Source organism: Panthera onca, chromosome A1, assembly GCF_046562875.1.
Source record: "Panthera onca isolate mPanOnc1 chromosome A1, mPanOnc1 haplotype 2, whole genome shotgun sequence".
In the NCBI taxonomy this organism is placed as follows: Eukaryota; Metazoa; Chordata; class Mammalia; order Carnivora; family Felidae; genus Panthera; species Panthera onca.
The window spans coordinates 117287820-117315433 of NC_138339.1; the positions used below are offsets into that span (position 1 = coordinate 117287820).

A 27614-nucleotide genomic window follows, 5' to 3' on the forward strand; every position below is an offset into this window, starting at 1 on the left:
ACCCGGCTTATTGGTGATTATTTTGCAACATATACATATATCAAATCATTATGTCATGTACTTGAAACTAATATAATGTGTTTTGGTTATATATCAATTAAAAAAAAAAAAAAAGAATTGGCGTGCCTGGGTGGCTCAGTCGGTTGAGCGTCCGACTTTGGCTCAGGTCATGATCTCGTGGTTCGTGAGTTACAGCCCCACGTTGGGCTCTGTGCTCCTATCTCAGAGCCTGGAGCCTGCTTCCAATTCTATGTCTCCCTCTCTCTCTGCCCATCCCCAACTCGTGCTCTGTCTCTCTGTCTCTCTCTCTCTCAAAAATAAACACTTAAAAAATAATAATTAAAAAAAATAAAAAAGAATACCACCTGCTGCAGGAAGGGGTTAGTGCTTTTAGAGAGGTTGTAGCTCTGGGAGCCAGAACTCTCAAAGTCCCAATGGCCATAGTGGGCACCAGAGGATAGCTTCAGAGAAAGGGGATGGGTTACATAAAGGGCAGCCAGACTCACAGGCCCTTGGGTCATGCTGGTTTTCAGGCCACTGTTGGAGAGAAAAACAGCTCCAAACTAGTAGGGACTGAGTGCTTCGAAGCCAAAGGCTCTAAGACCCATGTGAGCAGGTGAAGCCTGCTGGCCCTGACAGCAAGTGCTGTGGTAGAAGAGATGGGCCTGGAGCTTTCTGGAAAAGGAACTGCTCCCCAGAGTAGAAGTGCCTAAAGGCAGTGATAATCCATGTCTAGTGTTGGACTAAATAATATGCAGCTGCCAAGATGTTCATGGGGGACTAGAGCTCTGTTTGTTTCCCCACTACCTTCTGATTGGTGTTATTTAGCCTCTGCAGTTTGCTGTGGAGACCCAGAAATTAAGACCTTTCTCTCCCATAGTCCCTCCTTCCACTTTCAATCCCTGTGTGACATGAGTGATGTGATGGCTCTGCCAGGATAGGGGTGAATGTGTGGGTCGTTTTGATAATCTTTGCTCACTTATTTGGTGTAAGAAGTATCACACGGGGAAGCTGGTTTGTAGAGTGCAGTGCTGTATAAACTGTGTGGGTTCTGGAGCCACACGGACCCAGGTCAAAACCAGACGCAAATGGGTAAAACAATAACTTCTACCTCATGAGTTTGTCATGGGACTGAGGTGAGGTAACTATTCAGAATTGTTAGTGTGAGGGGCAGCTGGCTGGCTCAGTGGATAAACATGCAACTCAATCTCAAGGTCATGAGTTCGAGCCCCCTGTAGGGCATAGAGCCTACTTAAAAAAACTGTTAATGCGACGTTTTACTTTTTTTCGTGTGTATTTTACACTTAAAGCAGATTTCATTTCGGAGTATCTACCTTTCAAGTGCTCAGTAGCCACATGTGGCTCATAGCTATCCTATTATTAGTACCTGTTTAAGACATTTCCATCATGGCAGGATGTTCTTTTGGAGAGGACCTGTCTAGGCTATTAGCTCAATGGACCTATTTTGTTTTGCTCATAGCTGTTTCCCCACGCTAAACCAGGGCCTGGCGCATGATAGACAATGAATAAATATTTGCTCGTGTGTGTGTGCTGGCACTGATCTTTGAGCAGTACTTACTTCTGTAAGCCAACAAGAGGAGGAGTGTTCAGTGCAGAAGGACCAGCATGTGCAAAGGTGCCGAGCCACGAAAGATCGTAATGTTGGTGGAACTGCAGGATGAATGATGTGGATGGTACATAGGGAATGACTGGGAGACAGAAGTGATTTGAAGCTGAGGAGGAATACAGGAGCCTGGGCATATGGCCATGATGAAGAACTTGAATGTTTTCTCAAAGTCAGTGAACAGCCATTTACGTAACCAGGAGAATATGATCAGAATTACTTGTTACAGAAGTTGCTTAGACAGAAGGCAGAAGGATGGAGGCTGGGTTATGACTGGGAGAAAAAAACAGGCAAGGAAATAGGTTAGGAAGATACTATAATGTAGACAAGGATTTCTTAACAGCAACACTATTGAATTTGGGGCACACAGTTCTTAGAGGAAGGGAGGCTGTCCTTTGTATTATAGGATGTTTAGCTGCATCCCTGGCCCTTCCCCCACTAGATGTGAGTGGCCAAGGCAAGTTGTGACAACCAAAACTATCTCCAGATGATGTGAAATATCCAGGAGGAAGAAAATTGCCCTTGGTTGAGAACATATCTAGGCTAGTCTCCGCCCATACCAGCCTGAATGTCCCCGATCTCGTCTGATCTCGGAAGCTAAGCAGGGTTGGGCCTGGTTACTACTTGGATGGGAGAACTACATATCTAGACTACAATTCCTTATCAGTCCTTCAGCATGATTTTCATGTATCTGTGATGAGTCTTTTACTATTGAGAACTCTGAGGGGTCCACTGGAAAGGGAAGACCTCTCCTACATTCACTACATTGAAAATTTGGCTCATGACTTAAGATGTATCCAGGAAACATTTCAGGAATAGTGTGCAAGGCAGTGTGTTAACACCCAGATGAGCACTGGAGATAGTCAGGGGTTAGGATGTTCAGAGGAGGGTGGGACATTTGGGATAGACATCACAGGGGAAGGCCGAGGCTGAGGAGTCATGTTGAACAAAAGTAGGATTTGGTGTGGTGGGAAAGAGAAGGAGAAGGGTGTTTTGGGCAGTGCGTACAGATTGGGCAAAAGCCTGAAGTTAGGAAGTTACATGCAACCTTTTTAGAGTCTTAGTAAGAGGTGTCAGTTGGGTGAACAAATATCAAGGAAAGAGGCGAAATAGGGGTGATGGTTCCCATCAGGTTGGTCCTTGAAGATTAAAGTCAAAAGTTTATGGTTCCGTGTATTCATTCATTCGTCCATTCAGTCATTGAGCACCTACTCCGTACTCAGAGTCTGGCTCCCAGTGTTTCATAAACTTTTCCACTGAGGACACACAGCACTCTGGGGGCAGGTCATGAGCCTGGCTGCCGTGGAAGAAGGGGCACCCAGAGGCAATGAAACCTCTCTCTTGGGCCCTGGGTGACCCTGCCCACCAGCATAGAAAAAACAGCACACACCTGGCCGAGGCCAGAGATCCTGGGGGAGACCACAGCAGATTTTCTTTGAAGTCTTTTCTGTCCTAAGATTTCACATGAATTTTGCATTTTACTCCCATAAAATGCCTATTTTCAGTTGAATTAAATAATTACATTTCTACCCCACTCCCAAATTTCCAGCAAAATTGATGTTCCCAAAAGATGCAGTGTTCATCCCGTGGCTTTTTGTACTGCCTGGTTCATCCCCCATTCTCCCCCACCCAGACACATACGCATGCCCCAGTTTGAGAAACAGCCCTAGTTATGGAGAGTGATTGGAGATCATCTGGTGGGAGAATAGAGTTATAGAATTTATGTTTTATGGAAGATTAACACAGTGGTGATGGGAAGAAAGGTAAGAGAATTAGAAGATTTTGGGGGCACCTGGGTGGCTCAGCGGGCTGAGCGTCTGACTTTGGCTCAGTCATGATCTCACAGTTCGTGAGTTCAAGCCCCACATCAGGCTCTCTGCTGACAGCTCAGAGTCTGGAGTCTGCTTCCGATTTTGTATGTCCATCTCTCTCTGTCCCCCCCCACACACACACACTCACACCCTGTCTCCCTCCCTCTTTCTCTCTCTCTCTCTCAAAAATTTAAATTTTTTTTTAAAAAAATCAGAAGATTTTGCTTTAGCCTCAACACAAAGGAAATTCATAACCTACAGAAGGATGGTGGCTATCAGAATCAAAAGGAAGAGAAGAGGAAAAGGAACATTTTTTAAAAAATGACTACAGGTGCTATGAGCATTATCAGAGGTTGACATTCATCACACATGTATATTAGTTGTTGATTGTCCTTCCCCTCTGGACCACAAATCCTCTGAGGGTAAGAACTGAATCGGCTTTGCTCATATGTTGCCAGGTGTGGCACATAAGTAGGTGCTCAGTACATGCTTATTTAGTAAGTGAATTAATGCGCTAGGGTTGAGATAAATGGCATATGGGACATGGACTGGTAAAAGCTATACCAGGGCAGAGTGAAAGGTTGGGATTCTGCTGGGAGTATGCTCTGTGTGGGGTGATGTGAGCTGTCTAAGGGGGCAGACACCAGCTGGTAGGGCCACAGATGCAAAGTGAGTGCCAGAGATGGCTCGAGGACCCCCAGGGTGCTCACCGCCCACAGTGGCAGACACGAGCTTGGGCTTTGGAGTCAGACCCAGACACTGAGGAATAATCTCATGGTGAGGCTTGAGGACCCCTGAACTCAGGGTGGAAAAAGGATAAGGCCTTAGAAACTCCCAGAACTAGAAAAGTTTAGAACAGAAGCTTTGGAATCAGAACTCCACTCTGACATTCAGTCACTGTGTGACCTCGGGCAAGCTGTTTAATTCCTCTGAATCCCCAGTTCCTCATTTGAAAAGTAGAAATAATCAGGACAGCCTCGTCAAGCTGGTTGCTTACAAGACGTAAATATCATCTTGTGTATCAGAACCTGACATCTGCTGGGCACACAGGAGGCAGTAAATGGCAGCAGCACTTACCACACTTATTCCTCCCGAACCCCCTGGTTCCAGGCCTGGAGGTATACAGTGCTAAGACTCCAACCCCTTTTCCAGATATAGGAAGCCCCATTATTCATTTATTTAATTAGGTTTTGTTGAGCACATACTATATGTCAGGTACTTTACCAGACTGGGGACACAATGGTAAGTGAAACCATACTTGGTTTCCTCCCCCTTAGAGCTAACTGTCTTTGTTAGTGATAGACCAGAACCAATAGGAGATAGGTAGAAAGGTAGTAGGTAGGGAGGTAGATAGATAGATAGTCTCATCTATACATATACATGGGTGTGTATGAGAGATTTATTTTAAAATTTGGCCCATGTGATTTTGGAGGATGATAAGTCACAAGATCCACACTGGTACTGCAGGGGACCCACAAAAGCCAGTGATATGTTACCAGTCTAAATCCAAAGACCTAAGACCCAGGAGCGCTGATGGTGTAGTTTTAGTCCAAAGGCCAGCAGGTTCATGACCCAGGAAGAGCCAGTATTTTCAGTTGGAGTACAAAGCCAGCTCAGCGGAGTCAGGTGGAAGAATTCCCTCTTACTTGGGGAGGGCCGGCCCTTCATTCTATTCAGACCTTCAACTGATTGGATGGGACTCACCCACATTAGGGAGGGCAATCTTCTTCACTCAGTCTGTCAATTTAAATGTTCATGTCACCCAAAAACACTTCCACAGAAACACCTAGAATAACAGTGAACCAAATACCTGGGCACCCCATGGCCCAGTCAAGTTGATACATAAAATTAACCTTGGCATGAAGGGAGAAAGACCCACTCATCAGAGAATCACAAACAGATATGACATTGCACCTGTAATAAGCGGTATGAAAGAAAAGCACGTGGTGCTATGACAGAATGGAACAAGGAGCCTACACCCCAGGCAGGGCCCTCCGAGCTGTGACCTGACAGCTGAGAAGTTCCCTGTGAGACAACAGGGAAGGGTCACGGGGCCCACAGAAGCAGGAGGCCTGGAAAGCTGCACAGCCAGGGGCTGCTGCCCACAGCCTGGGTCACATAGCCCTCGAGATGCAGAGCCTGGGGACAGTCTCTGGGGAGACCCAGGAGCTAGCAAGTGGCCCGAAGGCCTCTGCCACAGCCCTGCCTCCCCATGCCCCCCCGCCTGACGCTTGCGGTGCCCTGAATTGCCAGCCGCCAGCCTCCTAATCTAATTAAGAAGCGAACAAAATTCATTTTCCTGACTCGTCCAAAGTGCCGACCTTCTTCAGAGCACATCTCCCTTTGTTCGGCTGCTGTAAGCGGTCGCCTGGGCTCCTGCCGGCTGGGAGAACGACTTCAATCTGACCTCTCGCCTGACATTTCATATTGATTTTCTCCATCCTCCTCAAACGCCAGCCTTCAGTGGATGACGGCGCAGCCAAGGTGTGTGAACAGAATTGAGACAGTTCATCAGAGTTCAAGATGAAAAGCAACATTGGCTTTCGGAGATGAGCTCTGAGAAGGAGAGTATTTAATAACCGTCCGCGTTTAATCAAAATGCCGAGGAGATTCGTGTTATCAGAGCTGCATATATTAATTTCCATATGTCCCTCACTCTGCATAGTCAGCAGGGGTTGGGAGGGAGGATTCTCTCCCTCATCTCTGTTTTTTTTCCTATCCCTTCTGGCGGTAGTGACAAGGGTTGTGTTTGCAGTTTGAGATTTTAATGCCTAAAACAATAGGGTGCTGATGGCAGCAGCTGATAGGCTGGGCTGAACCACGCTTTTCCTTTTCAAGGCATGACTGTTGGCAGTTGGGTGAAGAAACTGGCCAGGTATGATGAATGACAACTCAGAGATGAAAGAGAAATTACATCCGAACTCCTTTCTAGTGCACTGCGTGAAATCTGGTCCCTGCTCACCTCTCCAACCTCAGCTGCCCAGAGTCTGGCTACGTGGACCTGCCTTTAGGTCACATAGACCCAGACATTTCCCGCCTCAGGGCTTTTGGACAGGTTATTCCTCTGCCTGGAATACTCTCCCACCATGTTCCCCCTTGTCTGCACTGTTCTCATTTTTTAGGTCTCTGGGAAACCGTCACCGCCTCAGAGAGAACTTCCCTGTTTACCCCCATTTGCACCCTATTTTATTTATTTTTTCATAGCATTCATCTATAGATGTTTGCTTTTCTTTCTCTGCATCCCCCCCACCCCACCCCGCCTCCACCTAGAATGTAATCTCTCTGAGGGCAGGGACTTTTATCTTACCAACCACAGAATTACCAATACTTAGCATAGTGCCTGGCTTACAAGTAGAGCTTCACTGGACATGTGTATTGAAAAGGCAGGCAGATGGGAAAAGAGGGTGAGAGGGTGTTTTCACTCACTTACTAGAGTCTCTGTAGCAAACCACCCACTGGGTGGCTTCAACAACAAAACCTAATGGTCTTGCAGCTCGGGTACCAGGTTTCCTAGATCAGAGCATTCACAGAGTTCGCTTCTTCTGAGTGCTGGGCAGAAAGGATCTATTCTAGGCCTTTCTCCCTGGCTTACTGATGATCAGGGCATTCACAGAGTTCGCTTCTTCTGAGTGCTGGGCAGAAAGGATCTATTCTAGGCCTTTCTCCCTGGCTTACTGATCAGGGCATTCACAGAGTTCGCTTCTTCTGAGTGCTGGGCAGAAAGGATCTATTCTAGGCCTTTCTCCCTGGCTTACTGATGATCAGGGCATTCACAGAGTTCGCTTCTTCTGAGTGCTGGGCAGAAAGGATCTATTCTAGGCCTTTCTCCCTGGCTTACTGATCAGGGCATTCACAGAGTTTGCTTCTTCTGAGTGCTGGGCAGAAAGGATCTATTCTAGGCCTTTCTCCCTGGCTTACTGATGACTGTCTTCTCCCTGTTTCCTCACATCTTCTTCCCTCCACACGTGTCTGTGTCCCAAACTCCCCCTCTATTAAAAACACCAAGCATATTGGATGAGGGTCCACCCTAGTGACCTCATTTTAATTTAATTACCCCTATAAAGACCCTACCTCCAAATACAGTTACATTCTGAGATCCTGGGGATTAGGGCAGCGAGGGGCACAATTCGGTGCATAACTGAAGATGTGAAAAATAATCAAGTGCACAAGCCCTGGAACCTACATTTCAGGTGTGGATCCCGGGCTCACTGGCTGCCGGCAAGAAAAGCAGCAGGTAAGATCCTCAGACAGAAGTGGAGAAAGGGGTCCCCTGAAGGGCCACAGAGGCTAACTTTCCCACAACCTGTGGATGCAGTTAAAGGTGGAGCACGTAGGAGGGGATCCCATTAAACGTTAAGGCAGACCACAGCTACAGACGCACCATGAGTGCAGCACTGTGAGCAGAGTAGGTGTAGACAGGGACTGGCAGGCCTGTGGACAAGGGATGGGGTCGGATGTAAAATACAGGCAACTTTCCTATTTTTCAGATTTCCTCCCCTCTCCCCCAGGTTGTATTTCTACTTCTGTAATTTGACCTCCGTGGATAACAGGAGAGCCCCGCTGCGTGCCTTGGCTCCAGGGTGGTGGAGACATAGATTCGCTCCACACTCCCTCTGATGGCACCTATCTTCGGTACTGGGATGGGCGAGGCAGGTGCCGAGTCCTTGTTGTTCTTTTTCTTTATCCACTGAAGCTGCTATGATAGAATCCGTAGACTGGGTGGCTTAAACAACCAACATTTATTTCTCTCAGTTCTGGAGGCTGAGAAGTCCAAGATCAAGGCCCAGGCAGATTTAGTGTCTGGTGGGGACCCACCTCCTGGTTCATAGGTGTCATCTTGCTGTGTCTTCACATGGTGGGAGGTGTGAGGGAGCTCTCTGTGGACTCTCTTTTATAAAGGTACTAATCCCATTCATGAGGGCTCCACTCTCAAGTCCTATTCACCTCCCAGAGGCCCCACTTAAAAATACCATCACACTGGGGATGAGAATTCAACATGTGAATTTGGTAGGGGGGACCCAAACATTCAGTCCATAGCATTCCCCATGAGCATAGCCCAGAACATTTCTACTTTGTTTCTTCCCTTCATCCAGACTAAACTGACAGTAGCAAGTGAGTTCAGAGACAGGGCCAATGTAGGGGTGAGAAGTCAATATGGCATCCACCCTTAGTCTGTGTCCATGGTAACTGGGGGACCTGGAACAGGTTACTTAACCTCTCTGTGCCTCAATTTCCTCATCTATAAAATAGAACCAGTGGTAGTGCATACTTTACAGGGTACTTGTGCAGATGAGATGAGAGAACACCATGATGCCTTAGAACAGCACCCGGCCCATACAAGCTCCATGTCAGATACGGTTGGGATGATGGTGCCAGCCTGCTTCCCTCCCACGTGTGTCTTTTACGAGTGGGAACGGGAGCAGCAGCAGCAGCAACAGTTGTAGATGTGGTAATGTCAGCAGCCATTATCACAGCTAATTTCTGTGACATTTTATGACATCCAGAAAGTAAGCCAGGCTCTGCGCTCATTCAATCCTCCTGACAGCCTTGTGAGGCACATACCATCATTAGTCACATGTTGCAGATGAGGAAGAGGGAAAATGATACTCTTATGGCCACCAAATGTTCTTTTTGGGACAGAGAACACCAAACGTTCAGACAGAGCTGAGGTTTGATCCATATTTGTGCTCTTTAACCAGGATACTGGAAATCACTTACTCCACTAAGAGTTATTCAACACCTACTCATTCCTGCCTTCACAGAGCTTACATTAGCAAAGAGTGGGGAGAGAAAATTCATGCCATTGTACAAATGAACAAGTTAATTTCACATAGTGATAAAAGCCATCAGATTAAACAGGGTTAAAGAATACCTGGATGGAGGGGCACCTGGGTGGCTCAGTCGGTTGAGCATCCGACTTCAGCTCAGGTCATGATCTCACACTCTGTGAGTTTGAGCCCCGCGTCGGGCTCTGTGGTGACAGATCAGAGTCTGGAGCCTGCTTCGGATTCTATGTCTCCCCCTCTCTCTGCCCCTCCCCTGCTCATGCTCTGCCTCTCTCTGTCTCAACAATAAATAAAAACATTAAAAAAATTGAAAAAAAAAAAGAATACCTGGGTGGAGGTGTTTACATCGGGTGGTAAGGCAAAGCCTTTGAACTGAGACTTGAATTGTCAAAAGCAGACAGAGATAACATATGAAGGTCCTCACACAGGAACAACATTGTGTGTTCAAAGAATAGAAGAGAGGCCAGTGGATGGAGGCTGGTAGGCTGAGCAGTGGAATAGAGAAGGAGGCAGAAAAGGTAATTGGGGGACAGATAAGCTAGTCTTGTAGACCAGGTAGAGCAGCTGGATTCCATTTAAAGTGAGGTGGAAGCTAGTAGATGGTTCTAAGCAGAAAAGTGACTAGTACTCTGTTTATGGCCTTAAAAGACTTCTCAGGGTGCCTGGGTGGCTCAAGTCACTTGAGGGTCCAAGTCTTGACTTCAGCTCAAGTCATGATCCCTAGGTAGTGGGATTGAGCCCTGTGTTGGGCTCCATTCTGAATGTGGTGCCTCTTTGAGATTCTCTCTCTCTCTCCCCCTCTGCCCCTCTCCCCAGTGCGCGCTCTCTCTCTCTCTCTCTCTCTGAAATAAAAGAGAAAGAAAAGAGTTCTCAAAAGAAAAGGGGGTGGCAAGCCTGGAAGCAGAAAGACCAATTAGCAGGCTCTTGCCTCGGTCTAGAGAAGAAATGATAGTGACTCTGACCAGGATGGGGGCAGTGACAAGGTGGTAAGTGGCCAGATTCAGAATCTCCTGAGTAGGCTGGGCTCATCAGACCTGCTGAGAGGCTGGCAGTACAAAGGTATAGAAAGAGGTAAGATAACTCATAGGTTTTGGTCTTGAGCACCTGAGGGCATAGTGGTGATGTACACTGAGACGAGGAGATTGAGGAAGGAACAGGTTGATATGGAAAAACCCAAGTGTTCTCTTTTGGATGTGCCAGACTGAGAGGTCTCTGATCTGCCCACTTGGAGAAGTCTGCAACAAATGGACACCTGAGTTTGGAAGTCAGAAGAGAGGGGCTGAATGTAGAATTTAGGAGTCATGAGCTGTTAGGATATTTGAAGCCATAAGATGGGGTGAAGTTGCTTAGGGGAGAGGGTGCAAATGAGGAGGAGTGGACAGTAGAGGACGGAGGCACACCAACACTTCCTGGTGGGGTGGGGGGAAGAGGAGGTGGTCTTTTACAAGAGGCTGAGTATGGGCTGCCAGGGAGGTAAGAGGGAAACGGGGAAGGGGAGAACAAGGGGTGGGGAGCAGTGGTGTATAAGCGAAGAGGAGAGAGAGAAGGCCAGGGTAAGGAGCTGGGCCCCTGTCTGCAGCAGTGATGGGCAGCTCTGCAGCCCCAGTACCCTTGCACTGGCTCCACTAATGAGTCCACTGCCCATGGTCGTTCTATTCCATGAACAAGGCCCTTCTGCACAGACAAATCTGCAGCTTGAGATTTGGCCACCAACATTCCCTCCTTCACATGAAACCAAGGCAGGCTGTCTATCTAGGGACTGTCACCATCAACACTGCAGTGCACTTACATCAGTTATCATGGGGCTGGTATGAAGATATCTGATTCTTTCACATTATAGGGGAAAGCTACAAGTACTTTAGGCCATAAAGTCTGAGGTGTTTTAGTGAATAGTGTGGTCATTGAGAAAATAGCCTGATTTCCATTGCAAATGGGGTACAGTTTTATGGCCAACCTGAAAATCCAAATTAGAAATTCCATTTTCCTCCAAAAGTGTGTATAGTGGAGGGGGTGGCTATTCTTTTTGAACCCTTCGGTATCTTGTTTAAGCCTCACAACAACACTTGAGGGTTGGTACTAGTAATTCTAATTTACAGATGAAGCACAGAGAGGTGCAGACACTTGCCCCAAATCATAATGAAGGAGGCAACATTTGAACCCAGGTCTGTCTGCTTCCAAGAGAAGAATTGATTCTTCTCCTTCTCCTGGCTGTTTGGCAGCTGGAGAAGAAGCATGATCTTTTGCTAATATCCAGAAGAATTATTGCATGGGGGTTTTATATAATCCCCATCAGCTGGATCCCCCAACCTAATGGTTTCCAATTGCAGAACTAACCCTGCCCTTGTAGAGAACATGAAATCCACTGTCTCATTATTCACCCTCATCGACAAACTTAATTGCCAAGTCCTGCTTCTCTAGACCACTAGATCCCTTAATAAAGCTAAGGTTCATTCTCCCGGTCTCTGATGGAATGTGCCTAAAGACATCAGCTAAGATTGCATCTGCAGTGAATCTTAAATTCTCTGAGGTTTGACACAGCTTCCAAAAGGGATCAGTGTTGATTGGGGACATAATTAACAGTATTTATTCTAGGGAGGGTTAAGTTGAAAAATACCAGGCCCTTTATTAAAATGCTTTTGCCTGATGACAGGATTACAAACACACAGACACCACCCCCTTCTGGCGAAAAGCCAGAGACTTGCTGCAAGGAGTAGAATTCACTAAAACCAGCCCTCCCCCTACCCAATCCAGCATCTACCCCATTCAAGCTTAGCAGCTATTAGCAACAGAGCAAGCAAGACCCAAGCAAGCCACAGAGTAAAAATAGAATCCCTTCCCCCTTCCCTCATCATTTCCATTTTTGATTAATTTAACCAGTTCTGTCAATTAGTCATCCTGGAGACCCCAGTTGAGTGGATTTTCCTAAGAACTGGAAGGCTTATTAATTTTGGAGGAGAGTGTTATTCATTAGTAGTTGACACCTTCCCAGACCCTGCCCTCTCCCCACCTAGGGGTCTTGGATAAGAAGGCAGTGAAGCCAAAACTGGCTCAGGCACAGGGCTGCAGCCCCAGAGACACAGAACAGGAAAGGCTGGTCATGATGTCCTAGGTGGCTCTGGCTGCTTTTGGCTTGGGACGTCTCAAAGCCAGCTTGCCTGTCCTCCTCATCCATGACAAGCCATCACTGGCAAAGCAGTCTCAGGAACTGGGTAAGCATCCTGCATTTGAGGTTCAAGAAAACCTTAGTCAAGAGAATACCTGGAAGAAATTTGCCCTTGGGAGAGGCATTGGCCCAGGTAGGATAGGTCTTATGGTAGCCTGTCCCTTCCCATCACAGGTGATATCAGAAAGTTCAGTTCTTCCTCTGTGTTAGTTTCCTGTGGCTGCTGTAGCAAATCACCACAAATTTCATGACGAAATACAACATAAATGAATCATCTAATTGTTCTGTAGGTCAGAAGTCTAGTATGGGGTCTAATGGGCCAAAATCAAGGTGTTGGCAGGGCTGTGTTGCTTTGGAGGCTCTGTGTGTGGGGGATCCACATCTTGTTTGAACTTCTAAGAGGCTATCCCCCCTTCCTTGGCTTATGGCCCCTTTATCTAATAGCCAGCAACAGTGGGACAAGTCCTTACCTCATCACATCACTCTGACTTTGCTCTCCCACCTTCTTCTTACACTTGTGAGGACTTTTAGGATTCATGGCATCCATCCAGGTAATCTAAACTAATCTTATTTTAAAGTCACCTGATTCGCTGCCTGAATTCCATTTACAATCTTAATTCCCTGCCATGAAAGGTAAAATATTCTTGAGTTCTGGGGATTAGGATGTGGACCTCCTTGAGGAGACATTATTCTGCCTACCATATTCTTCAAATTTCACCAAGTAGGACTAAGTGCACTCCACCTGACCACCTGATACTATTGGTTGAAATTAACTGTTTCCATTCCTGTCTCTCCCACTAAAAGCTTCCTCCATTATGGCTGAAGCTCTTTATTTGTCCCTCTTGCACTTCGCATAGTGAAGGTGCTAAACACATGCTTGTAGAACAGCTATAGTCATGGAGCTTGATAAATTTGCACCCGGGGCTTCTCTTTATTCAACTGAGAAGGCTCACACTAAAGAGTGGTTGACTCCATCTGTGTTCACTCATTTCTAGTGTTGGGAATGCACTGGCATTTGTAGGTAGGCAAAATAAAGGGAAGAGGAGGAGTCTGTGAAATGATGGTAATCAACCCACTATTCATTTATTTAACAAATATTGAGTGTTGCTACTCTATGTCAGGCTCTGTTCCAGGAGGTAGGAAGATGATGCTTCCTGCCTTCATGGCACGCTATCCAAGTAGATGGATTGACAACAAGCACAGCCACAAAGGCAAACAAGATAATGCAGGATTTGGTGAAAAGTGTTTCTGGAGAAGTAGCAGCAGCAAATGTAGAGGCTCTGAATCTGAACTGTGCTTGGTAGGTTGTGCTTGGCAGGGGCAGAAAGGAGACCAACTTGTCTGTCTTTGGTGTAAGGGAGCAGCATGCGGGGAACTAGAAGGAGCTGGCTGGTAGCCCAGGTCACTGAGGACTATAGTGAGAAGTCACTAGAGGTCCTTGGGGGATCACTTGGACTCAGGAGTCACCCCCACACAACCCCCAGGCCTCACTCCCAGTGTATTCCATGCACAGGGCTCAGGAGTCAGGCAACTTGGTAGCCCTGTAGGGCAAAGGTAAGGCATTTGGCTTTTATGTATGTAGGAGGGAGAAATCTAAGAGGGCTTGTGCAAAGGAGTGTCATGCGTGGACTTGTAAATATATCACTCTATGCAAATGAAACATGAGGAGGAAGAGTAGATGATGGGAGAAGAATTAGAAAGGCAGCAAACGGTCCAGGCAAGAGATAGTAGCGGCTTACATGAAGACTGGCCCGATGCGGGCTGTGCTTTGAGTGTAGAGTTAACAGGACTTATTTGAAATCTAGGTCTGGAAGGTGAGGTAAAGGGAAGAATGCTGATGATGCCCAGCTTTTTGGTCTAAGCAGATGCCCGATGGAGAGCAGTGAATGAGTTGACATAGACTAGTTGAAAGACAGTTTCAGGAAGAAACTCAACATATTCCGTGGACTCACAGATTCCTGTAAGAAAAAAAAAAGCATAAATGATTATATTGCTACCTTCTGCTGTTTAGCACTTCACCATTTACAGAGCCCTTTCTATTTGTTACCTTATTGATCCTCACACAACCCTGTGAGTTCAGACTCTTTCTTCCTTTTTGCAGCTTGAGGAAATGAGAACCCAGAAAAGTTAAGGCTAATACACCATCAAAGATCATGGCTTTATCATGGGTTTATTTCTTCCTATAATGAATACAGCCACCTTCAGTAGTACTTGCCCAGCACTGAAGGATAGAGAAGGGAATGGGGAATCTCTCGCGTGTGTAATTGACCCACGTTTAAGTATATCGGCTAATTCGAGCCCCCTGTGCAGTTCACATAATTCTATTTTGACAGCTCAGTAGGTGGCATCAATAACTGAGTTGTGAGATCTGCTGTCCACTCACGCAGCATCCAGCCCCATCAGCGCGAGTCCCTTTATCTGCGGAATTACTCAAAGCACCTGCTGGCCTCCCATGGTCCTCAAGCACAGCCCAGAGGCAGCCAGAGGTCAGGGGAAGCCTCACCCCCACAAAGCTTGTAATGATACTTGCTTATATCTTTTCTTACATCTTTAACCTGAACATAAGAATTTAAATAGGATTTTTCTTATGGATGGGCATCCTTAATCCTGGGGTCGACTAATTCATCCTGAAATTTTGGTATCATTTCAAAATCCCCATAATGTAATGAAATTGTCATTGAAGAGTTTACATATCAGAAAATGGGATCACCCAGCTTAAGAAAAAAAGATGGTGAGACTCACACAAAGCAAGGAACCAGTCAATAAATGTAAGTAAGGTATTGTGCCAAGCACAGTGAGAAAGACAGACGTGTAAGTTGCGGTTTCTGGCTCCGTGTACTTATCTCAGACAAGAGGATGTGAAACTATGGAATGTTTCTAACATAGAGTTCATTTAAAATTTAATGTGAAATTTAGATTTCCAGTGTCCAAGGGAGAAAACACTGACTACGTAGTATTTATGCTGAATATCATGTTACATTGTCAAAATGAACTGCAACGCCAGATGCCATCCTCATTGTATCCTGGGTGTTCCCCCAAAGTTCTAAATCATAGCAGTTTTCAGTCCCTGCTTACTGAGATTCTTCTTATTCATGTCGTTGTAGAGCCACTGAAATACAAATGTGTGTTAATACAGCACATGATTGCTTGCACCTAAGGAAGTCATTAAGTAGCAGAAGCATTCCTTGAACAGCACCTGACATATCCTGCATAGTAAATCATGTTCAGTGAATGAATGAATGAGCGAATGAATGAATGAGTGAATGAATGAATGAATGAATGGATGGATGAATAATAGGAGACCTGTTTGTAAAAGACAGCTAGAATGTAGTGTGTGTCACAGGACACTAGTGCTGTGCTTCTGAAGCCAAGCACATAAATGAAGGCATCAGGGTGTTAGAAAATCAAAAGAGCTAAAACTCAGAATTCTCTCGGTTTTATGCTTTCCTCCTAGAAGTTTTCCTGCAACATTTGTGGTCTGAATAACAGACTGTAGTACAAAATCATGTATTATTTAATACCAAGGTATATATAATAAACAGCTTTAAGGGTGATAGTAATGTCTTGTGATGTTCTGACTTTTGTGTCCTGATCAGACCTTAAGAGCTCTGTTCTCAAAGTTCAGGGAAAGAAGTGATTGCTTCTGCATCAGCCGTCCAGAAGGAGATGGGGGGGCAGGGTGTCAGTGGGACGGAGAAGAGGGGACAGGGAGTAGAAGAGGAAGCAGTAGACCAGAGTGGCCACCTAAAAGCTTTCTGACATTGGGTTCCCAGCTCTGTTGAAGTTCCTGAAGGTAAACCATAAAGGCTAGTTATAGGTATTAGTGAGACTCTTGTGGTTTGGAAACCGGGCTTTAATGAGGATAGAGAGGGGCGCCTGGGTGGCTCAGTCGGTTGGGCGGCCGACTTCAGCTCAGGTCATGATCTCGTGGTCCGTGAGTTCGAGCCCCACGTCAGGCTCTGTGCTGACAGCTCAGAGCCTGGAGCCTGTTTCGGATTCTGTGTCTCCCTCTCTCTGACCCTCCCCCATTCATGCTCTGTCTCTCTCTATCTCAAAAATAAATAAACGCTAAAAAAAATTTTAATGAGGATAGAGAGAGGATGTCAACTACAGTGATCAACAGCGTTGGCTCTAGGGTCAGTCAAACCTGGTGTGGATAATGTGCACCTAACTTCTGGCACTTTACCTCTGTAAGCCTCGGTGTCTCCCTCCACAAATGGGGACAATACTGGAGCCTGCATTATATGACTGTGATGAGGGTGTAGTGAGATAAAGCCTGGCCCACAGAAAGCACTCAGTATTTATTAGTATTTTGTTCTTATCCCAACAATCCATGAGCTGAGACATATAGTTGAGAAAATAGAGACTCAAAAACAGCAAATAATTTATGCAAAGTCAAAGGTCTAGTCATAGGTAAAACCTAGATTCAAACCAGGTCTGCAGCCTGTGGCTGAAGTTGTTGAGAAAGGATGCCTAGAAATACTTCCCACCGTTGCCTCACCAGGCCAGAGGGGGTGGTGGCTGGGTAAGCCGGGTCCTGGAACAGCAGGGAAGGGCTCGGGCATTCCACTGGCAAGGTCTGGCTTTTAGGAAATGAACCTTACCAGGCTACCATGCTTCCTGCACACCTACTGAGCGGGCGCCTAGAGTGCCCTGCAGGGAAGAGCGTGAGTAACCGTGAAGACATCGCTTAGGTTTTGGCCAAATTCAAAATGAGAACAGGATACAGAGTGTCCCTCATTCCCCATGTCCAAGTCATTAAGCAAAAGTGCTTGCTGAGGGTCACAGCCTTTATTTTCTACAGTGATAGCAAAACGTGTTCTCTCTTTGCATCAGAGCACAGAGGCTTCGAGGTCCTGGAGGCTCCTTGGAGGGGAGGGGGAGCCCATGTGGTGATAGTATGTGTGAGGAATAGGAGAGCAGGGTGGCTGGCAGGTAAAGATGTGCTCAGCAAATCTGGTGACTCTTCTCCACATTACCCCTAGCGTTCTGCGTTAGGTCTATAAAGAGACAGCTCCACTCTGGTTAATGCTCTGTGATTGGTGAGAGCACACAGTGATTGGTTAGACCGTTCTGAGTCATTTTAACGGACCCTGTGCTCTGCTGTCCATCGTCTGCAGATTGAAGGGTTGCCGTTTCTCATCATGGGACCAGAGAACAGTAGTAGTCTGGACCAATAGTGGCCCAGAGAGGTGAGGCTGGGTTTATAGTCTAGCTGTGCCTCTGTGTGGCGGCAGACAATGGTCAGAGCCTCATTTCTTCATTTGGAAAACAGAAATGTCATGAGAATGGAATGGACTATCTACTTATGTAGAGTTTAGCACAGGGCCTGGCAGATGTACTCCAACACAGCAGCTGTTAGTACACCATATATGCATGCTCCAGGAACATTCAAGACACGGGTCCAACTGTCAGCGGGTTGGGAACATTGTTTTTGTGTAGAAAGCGGTGCTGGGAACACAGGCGTGGCACTGGAGCTGTGAGAACACCATGAAGCAATAACCAGCCTGCTTCCAGGTTTCTCTCCATGTGTTGCTTGGCCCATGTCCGGCTGGACTGCCCTGCTCAGCCGTGAACCCCTCTCCTTGCTCTGCAAGGAGATTACTGTCAGCAGGGAGCTGCCCCTCTCTCCCTCTCCGTGTTGATGCCTCTTATTGCAGTGATTATGTATCCAGCCTGGAAAATGGTGACATCTTGGGAATGCAGCCCTGGCGTCTGTGGTGCCATGACAACCAGCTGCCCAGCAGTCACCCCTAATAACGACCACACACCACACATTCACAGTCCCTTCCACTTGGGCGGAGGCTCCCTGGGGAGCACAAGCTTCTCTCAGAGCAGCTGCACCAAGACTCCTGCTGGGAACAAATTTTGAAAGAGAAAGAGAGAGGGAGAGAGAATCAGGGAGATAAGAAGTCTCTAACCTGTCATGTATGGAGTGGGCCCAGGGGCCTGCGGACACAGCCATTTTGTTCCGGGAGCCCAGTGGCTAGAGGTCCTGTACTTCCACAGTGGGAGGCATAAGGACCCGCCGGTGCCTTTGCCATTCACCCAGTATAACCCGGAGAGGTTATACTGGAGGGGAAAAAACAAATATAAGCACTTGAAAAGCCAGGCCTCGCTGTTAGCAGATTTCTTCATTAGGCTCCTGTCGAGACACCCACTGCCAAGTTGTCATCTTGTCTGGATGGGAGCCGCCTCCTTTTACTGCTGCGGGCTGGAGAGAATGTGCTCAGAAATCTCCGATCGACATCTTTCCAGAATGACAGTTCTCAGAAAGGCACCAGCCCCACTTGGCTAATAAGTGATTAATCCTCACAAAGGAAGGACAAACAGGCCCAATTAATAAACTTGTCTGTGGATGTTATCCCAAATTCAGCCTTTAGATTGGCAGGTACGCCCTCAGCCAAACACAGGTTCTCACCTCCCCTCTCTTTAGATCACAGATTCCAGCTGAGGCCCCTTATGATAAATGCCTAACCCCAGAGCTAATGAGGCTCTAAGATGCTGTCCTTACTCAGGGAGCACGTGGTCCCAGTCTCTCTGGCCCCCGATTTCTCAGCTGGGAGATGCAGACCATTCTTACCCTGGACAGTGCCTGCCGGGTACCACATCTGCCATCAGTACTGCTCCCCTTCTGTGGGACCTGCCCCTCCTCCCCTGCTCCCACACTAGGACTGCTTAGCTCCTTGTGAATCCTGAACAAATATGTATGTTTTTTAAATAACAGGAAAATAGAGAGGGTGGCCAAAATACCCAGTAAGAGGAAGGAAAGTACATAGTGGGCTGAAGTGGTCAAAGAAGGTTTCTTGGAAGAGACAGTGAGCCCTGAAGGTGGAAAAGGAAGCACGGGAGGGGCAGAGAGAGGTGGTATTCTGGACTGGATGTATTCCTTCAGAATTCATATGTTGAAATCCTAACCCCCAATGTGAAAGTGGCGCCCTTAGCAGGTAATTACATCCCAAGGATAGAGCCCACACATAGGGATTTATGCCCTGATAAATGAGCCCGCCCCCAGAGAGCTCTGTCACCCTCTCTGTCGTATGGATACAACAAGACCGTGGTTAGCTGCAACCCAAAAGGGGGCCCTCACCAGAGCCTGATCTGGGTGGCACCTTATTCTCAAATTTGCAGCCTCTAGAACTGTGAGCATGTGGGGACATCTGGGTGTTAGTGGGTTGAGCATATGACTCTTGATTTTGATTCAGGTCATGATCCCCAGGTCATGGGATCAAGCCCCTCATCAGACTCCCGGTTGAGTGTGAAGCCTGCTTAAGAGTCTAAGATTCTCTTTCTCTTTCCCTCCGCCGCTCTCCCCCGCTCACACACTCTCACTCTCTCCTTAAAAAAAAAGGGAACTATGAGCACTTTGTGTTATTAATAAGCCTCCCATCTATTCTATTCTGCAGAAGCAGTCCACGCTAAGTCAGGGAGGGGTGAGCGTGCATCAAATGCTAGCACCTGCTGAGTGTTCCATAAACATTGGTCATCGTTATTACAGCATGTAAACCACAGACCACAAGCCACAACCCATGTGGCTGAAATGTGAATTTTGTTTGACCACACACTACAATTTTTTAATTCGTTGCTAACATTGAAACATCTGGATTCTTCAGAAAAATCTGGACTTTACAAATGAGATGGTCTGACTCTGCTGGACCCACATTCCCACATGGCAGCCATTGACTGGAGCTGAGTGGAAGCGGCCCTCTTTATAGGTTATGGACACTATAGTTTGCCACAGTCCCTGCCACTTCTTGTTGTAAGCCCGTACATGCTTCATCTGTATCACTGTGTGCCTGGCCACTGGAGGGAGGCGCTCTCTGACTTCAGTGCAAATGATGAGTAGGCCAGTGAGGCCACTGTGGAGTATTTGAACGGAAGAGAAAGGGTCAGTAACATTGCAGTGCCGATCTCAGGCTTGATACGAAGGGCCCTGAATGCCAGGCAGAAGAGGTGGGACTACTGGCTAGTGGCAGTGGGGAGTCACTGTAGGTGTCTTGCAGTGAGGGGGCATTGCTTTGGGAAGAACTATCCAGCACTCAGTGGGACCACATGTAGTCTCATGTTATGCTAAATCCTCATGGAGTCTGGGCCACCTGGCTTGCTATCTTGGCAGCTGCTGTGTTCTGGTTTCCCTGGACTGTGTCAGCCTGTGGGTACAGCAGCAGCAGGGCAGTGGCAGAAACGCAGGGAGGAGACGGTGGCTGAGCCGTGGCGGCTCACCAGCTCCTTGAAAGCAGCAAACCCATCACCACCCGTGCTGGCTTGCTTGCCAGGCCAGCTCTGGAGGAGCAGCTGCTGAAAAGGAGTGGGCATCTCGGGGACCCACAGGGAGAGAGAAAGAGCTGCCACCAGGCCCAGGGACATCACACCAGCTTCCCAGAGACAGGTTGGGCAAGAGAGCACGCACACTCTGTCCCCTTCCACTGTTGATAATTTGAGGAAAGTGGAGTATCAATTTCCTATTGCCCCCGTAACAAATTACCACAAACGTAGTAAATGTAGTGACCTTCAGCAATACAGATTTATAGTTCTGAAGGTCACAAGTCCAAAATGTGTCTCACTGAGCTAACATCAAGGTGTCTGCAGGGCTGTGTTGTGTTCTGGAGGCTGGGGGGGGGTGGGAAATCTGTTCTCTTGCCTCTTCCCAATTCTAGAGGCAGCCCCCATCCTGTGGCTCCCGGCCCCTTTCCTCCAGTTTCTGAGCCAGAGTTGGTGGCAGAGACTTTGTTCTATTGCATCCCTCTGACACGGACTTTCCTGCCTCTTCTTTCCCTTATAAGGACCCCTGGTCATTACACAGGGTGCAACCAGATAATCTAGCATATTCTCCCCTAGCTTAACGTCAGGTAATGATCCACCTGAATTCCCTTTGGCCCTGTAAGATAGTCACAGCTTCCAGGAATTAGGGTGTGGACATCTTTGGCTCAGGGAGCCTTTTCTTCCTACCACAGAGCAACAAGCACCTTTTCTTTCTTTAATAAAAAGCTCTCAGGCATGATAAGGGAGGGGGCCCCTCCTTGTTGAAGAAAGAACCAAAGAGCACAGGGTCCTCATCTCTCTTGCCCCCTAACCCGTGCACCTGTCAAAGTGCCTTATACCTATTGGCACTCAGTGCACATTGGTTGAATAGTGTGTGATGCTAGTATTTGTTGACTTCTGGCCGTGTGCCAGGCACTACTGTAGATGCCCTGCCAGCTTCTCTCCTTTTTGATTCTTAAAATAATATCTGCATTTTATTTTTTAATGCTTATTTTTAAGAGAGAGAGCAAGAGTGAGGAGGAAGGGATGGGGAGGTGGACAGAGGATCTGAAGTGGGCCCCCAGCTGACAGCACAGAGCTTGATGCAAGGCTCAAACCCATGAACCGTGAGATCACGACCTGAGGTAAAATCAAGAACCTGACGTTTAACCGACTGAGCCACCCAGGCGCCCCAGTAGCTGCATCTTAAGGAATCTGAGTCTCAGAAAGTTACAGAAAATCAGAAAAGACAGTGTGGCCTATATCGGTTCTAGCCCAAATATGTCTGACTCCAAAGCCTATCTGCTTCTCCAGTACCAGCCTGGCAGACAGACCTGAAGAAAGCAATTTGCAGTTACTAAGCCATGATCCGATCCTGCAGGCTTTCCACACGATGTCTCTCTGCCAGCAGGAGTCCTCATAGCCCACTATCCCCCTGAAATGCACTTGTTCCTGCTGATCCCCCTGTCTAGCCTAGGAGCACCCCCCATCCCCTCAGTGTCTTACAAGGGTCAGCAGGCTATGGTCTCCAGGCCAAATCTGGCCCACCCCATTTTGTTCAACTCTAGTGAAGAGTGAGGATTTTGCATCTTTAAATGGTCAAGTGAAAAAGAACCATACTGTTTTATGACATGTGAAAATTCGATGAGGGGCTCCTGAGTGGCTCTGCTGGTTAAAGTGTCCGACTCTTGATAATGGCTCAGGTCATGATCCCACAGTCATGGGATCGAGCCTCATGTCGGGCTCTGTGCTAACAGCCCAGAGCCTGCTTAGGATTCTCTCTCCCTCTCTCTCTGCCCCTCCCCCATTTGTGTGTGTGTGTGCACGTGTGCTCTCTCTCTCTCAAAATAAATTTTTTTTTAAAATTAGATGAAATTGAAATTTCAGTATCCATGAAGAGAGCTTTATGGGAATACACAGTCATCTGTTTACATACGGTGTGTGCTTTCACACCATAGTGGCTGTCACAGTGACCAAATGGCCCTGAAAGCCTGAAATAGCTGCTATCTAGCCCTTTACAGGGGAGGTTTGTTGACCTCTGAGATACCTAGTACCTACTGATCCCTCAAGCTTCAGGCTGTTATTGAGCCTTCCCTGATCACACCAGCCAGATCAGATCCCACCAGACTGTCTCATTTCTCCTCCCTCCGAAAAAAACAACAATTTTGTTGTTGACAAAACAATTTTGACAAGTTATTACTTAACTCTGTATGATTATTTATTAGAAGATCTATTTGTGAAATATCATACATGCTTAAGTATTTTGAAAAGTTATACAAAAGTCAGGAACCAATGTAATTCCTTCTAGATTTATCCCTCCGTCTCCATGATGCTGTGCCTTGTGTTGCTACAGTGTTCACTGTTGAACAATTATTTGTAGAATTAATGAAGGCCTATATAAAAAGCAAATTGCTAGGGGTGTCTGGGTGGCTCAGGAAGTTAAGCTTCTGAATGTGGCCCAGGTCACGATCTCACAGTCCGTAAGTTTGAGCCCCGCATTGGGCTCTGTGCTGACAGCTCAGAGCCTGAAACCTGCTTCGGACTCTGTCTCCCTCTCTCTGTCCCCCTCCCCTGCTCACTTGTCTCTCTCCCTCTCTCTCTCTCTCAAAAACAAGTAAATATTAAAAAGATTTAATAAAAAAACATTTAGAGAAAACATGATACACACAAAAATATTTTTTTAAGAACAGCAAATTGCTAAGGGTAACTAACTGGGCATCACTTTTTGCCAATTCAGACTCCTCCGAGTCTTAATATGATCCCATTTCCCATTCTGCAGCCCATGTCTGGGGACTGGGTCATTAGGCCTGAGATAGTATAGTAGCCACTAGTTAAATCTTACACTTCTCTCACTGGCCTCAGCTGGATGAAGGCCAGCATTATCAGGCCATGGGAGTTCCAACCCTCCGTGGGAAAATTATTGGCCGTTTCTCTCTTTGGGAAAAATTATTGGATGTGTCTTCTGTATAGTAAAAATTACTGCCTTGCGTCTCAATTTCCAAGCCTTTTCTCTCCGGGGGCAAAACTGTTGCCTGCATATCTCTGAAGGAAAATTGCCATCTGCCTCACTCTGTAGTTGTGTCCCCATTATGGGGAAATTGTCAGCCATGTCTCCAAACACAGAAGCATGCCAGCTGCACTTCTCCACAGAAGAAATGTCAGCAGAAGTGAGCAATTTAAAACCCCGTGCGTGATTTTGAGTCTGTGCCCTTCTCGTCATGAACAGACCTTCATGTCTGCCTGCCTTGTTTCCTTTATTCTCCCTCTCCTCTGCCTGAATCATCCACACCCAGGTCGCAGTGAAGTCTAGCACCAAATCCCAGCCACCTGTACCGAGGAAGGTGTGTTCCAAGTGATAACCCAGAGACAAGCTATTGTGTGCCTGGGTTCCAGTCCAGTTAGAAGACCTAGAAATCGATTTCATAACTGGTAGCACTTACAATCTGACCCTAGTGGAAAAACACTCCTTTAATACCACGTCTGCCCTAAGCACCACCTGCTTGTTCCCTGCCGTCTTCCGTGTGATTCTGGGTCCAGGCATGACGCTAAGTGCTCCAGGAAAGATCCATCTCATCTGTCCCACAGCCACCCTATAAGGTAGCTAGCCACTCCTCTCATCTCCATGTGACAGCTAAGGAGTATGAAGCTTGGAAGAAGGCAGGTCACTTGTCCAAGGCTTCACAACTTATAAGTCACAGAGCTGGACTTTATCCTAGGCCTGCCACGCCTGGAACCACCTGTGGCCTCAGCCCCCACATCATGGCCGTAAGCTCCTGTGCAGTGTCTACTGTGAGGGCCAGTGCATGGAGCCACATGCAGGAACCACCTTTTCAAACTGGTTTCCCTCCAGCCTCTCTTCTCTTGTCCCCAGAGCCCACCACCGGCATGTGACATGCTTCCCGCTTGGTTTTGTCCCCGTTGTAACATAGGTGGTCTTAGCTTTAGGTTCCTCCGAACTCAGCAGTTTTCTTAATTCTTTCTCTGTTTTGTTATGTCACCTCTTCCCCAGGATTCTGATACTGGCTTAGGTTACCCTGTCATCTGAGTTCTGTCAGGTGAACAGCACTGAGCTATGCACCATGAAGAATAATACTCTTCGTCCCATGCAGACATATTCATATCTGCACATGTTATAATACAAAATTCTTTCTGCACCGGACACTTCATACAGCCTATAGAACTCAAAAGAAGTGTCAGTTGCTTTTGCCTAGAGCATTGCAGTTCCCCAGAGGAACTCTGTACTAGAAAAACTCCGGACTGCAAGGGATTTGTCAAAAAAAAAAAAAAAAAAAAAAAAGTGGGGAGGGAGACCGTGTGATCCAGTAAGATCTAAAGGCAGGACAAAGCAGTGATTCTCAACCAGGAGCAGTCATGCCAGCCCAGGCCACAGTTGACAGTATCTGAAGACTTTTTGGTTGTCCCACCCAGGGCTTGGAGACTTAGTGGGCAGAGGCCAGGGACGTTGCTAAACATCCCTCAGTGCCCCAAGAACAGAGAATTATCTGTCCAAAATTCAATAGTGAAAAAGTTGAGAAACCTGGATTCCTAAAGAATCATTCATTTTTCTCTTCCTGCAGGGCTTCTCAGCACCTTTAATAGGCTAATTATAATGTCAACCCCCAAAACTGAATAGGAGCTTCCCAGGCTCTTTTGACCTTAGAATCTAGAATCCCTGACATATTCCTGAGTGGTCTGCTGAAGTCACCTTGAGAAGGCTAGTCTAGAATACTGGGAATTGGGAGAGGAAAATTAAAAGACGAGATCACTGGAATTCATAGATCTTACCATCTGAGAGGTGGGAGGCACGTGGTAGACAATCCTGACTCACATTACAGACAAGAAAATAGTTCCACAGAGCTGAGAGTGGTCCAGCCATTGAAATCAGAGGCAGATCAGAGGTTAAAAGCATAGGCTGGGAACAGACCAAGTGAAAATCCTTGTCTTGCCTCCTACCAACAGTAGGATCCATGCCTGAGTTGACTGACCAGACTGATTGTCCAAAAGGGAAATAATACCTGTGAATACTAAGTAGGTTAATATATGCAAAGCACCCAGTGTAACAGAGAGTAGGTATTAGGAGTGGCTAATTTGTGTCCAGCCTGGATTCCAACAGCATCCTCCCCTCCCAGGCTGATGTCCTTTCCAGTATCCCATGATGGTTTGATGGGTACCTGAGGAGATAAGGAGGAGCCGAGGCACAGAAGTGGGAGCTCACATGGGCATATGGAACATTAGCCCATCAGAGAGAACATTAGAGAGAAATGATATTGACAGAATGAGGGAAGGCCTGATTGTGGAGACAGTGTAATAGTAAAGCCTGTATCTACTGCTCACTAGCTGTGTGATCCTGAGCAAGCTACTCAGCCTATCCTGGTCTATCTCATCAATAAGGATAGGGAGAATATCTCCCTGAAAAGTTTGAGCAGTAAATGGGATAAGGTGTGCAAAGCATGAGGACCAAGAAATGATAGATGTCATTACTGTTGGCAGTTGTCATTGGGGTCTCTGACACACTAGCTCCCTATTGGCAAATCTGACACTTGCCCAGTGCCTCAGTCTGGACTATTAGGATTGTCATCAAAAGTGTTTCCTCACCAAGGGAGCAAAGTTCTTCTCTCCATCACAGGTCTCTTCTTTCCTGCTCCTGATGTCTTTGTGTTTGAAATTTTTTTTTAACGTTTATTTATTTTTGAGACAGAGAGAGACAGAGCATGAACGGGGGAGGGGCAGAGAGAGAGGGAGACACAGAATCCGAAGCAGGCTCCAGGCTCTGAGCCATCAGCCCAGAGCCCGATGCGGGGCTCGAACTCACGGACCTTGAGATCGTGACCTGAGCTGAAGTCGGATGCTTAACCGACTGAGCCACCCAGGCGCCCCTGTCTTTGTGTTTTAGAAGCTAGTTGGAAACCATGTAGGTCAGCAGAATTTTTTTTTTTTCTTAGAGAAAGCACTAGTAGGAATAGGGGGAGGGGGGATAGAATCGCAAGCAGGTTCCACTCTCAGCTTGGAGCCTGATGCGGGGCTGGATCCCATGATCCTGAAATGATGACCTGAGCTGAAATCAAGGATTTGATGCTCATTGAGGAGGGCACTTGTTGGGATGAGCGCTGGGGTTGTATGTAAGCCAATTTGACAATAAATTATATTAAAAAAATAAAAAATAAAAAAAGAATTGGATGCTCAACTGACTGAGCACCTAGGCGCCCCCAGGTCAGCAGGACATTTAATGCCAAGCTAGAGGTTACCAAGAGAAATACTCAAGCACTGGATCCTTTTGCATCATGTGTTTAGTAAATTACATGGACCACACAGTGATGTTCGTTTGTATTCCACTAGCTCCTTTCTTTCCCTCTGATAATGCAGTAAAATCTCACTTATTCATGTCTATAACTAAATTTGTGTGATTGTTTAATATGTGTTTCTTCCTCTGGCCTGTGAGTTCCATGAGAGTAGGACTGGATCTATCTTGTTCCTTGTGTCCTTGGTATGTAGTACAGGGCCTGGCCTGTGTTCATCCAACAACACATGGTTTTTATTTGTATGTTCTAGGTAATGTACTAAGTACTCTGCACATGTGTCATTGCATATCAAAGACACTTAAGTAGCTGACAAGTAATTGTTCAGGGTGAATTAGTGAAAACCTTGAATTACAGATGACTTCCTATGGAATATATTTTTTCATACTTTTTAAGGAATTGAAACAAATTTGAGGTGAATAAAGCATTGCTTTGATAGGTTCCTTTCAGGACCTGTTGAATTAATCAGTATTATTTTCCTGTAAGACTTAAAATGAGTTGTCAATATCCATTCATCTAACGTGTTTACTGAGTATGTCCTAGGTTTCAAGGAATATGGCAGGACAAAACAGACAAAACTCCCTCCCCTCATAGACCTTACGTATTAGGAGACACAAAATATATTAAAGGCCAATGCATATAAACTGGAGGAATGGGGCAGTGGGAGGAGGGGTTGCCTCACTGCTGACAGGC

The 27614-nt window shown here is 46.7% G+C and overlaps 1 protein-coding gene across 12 annotated transcripts in view; it reads left to right on the forward strand.

The window, feature by feature from the left end:
• PPP2R2B (protein phosphatase 2 regulatory subunit Bbeta) overlaps positions 1-27614 on the forward strand; it is a 465243-nt gene that overhangs the window by 421909 nt on the left and 15720 nt on the right. The window lies entirely within an intron of this gene.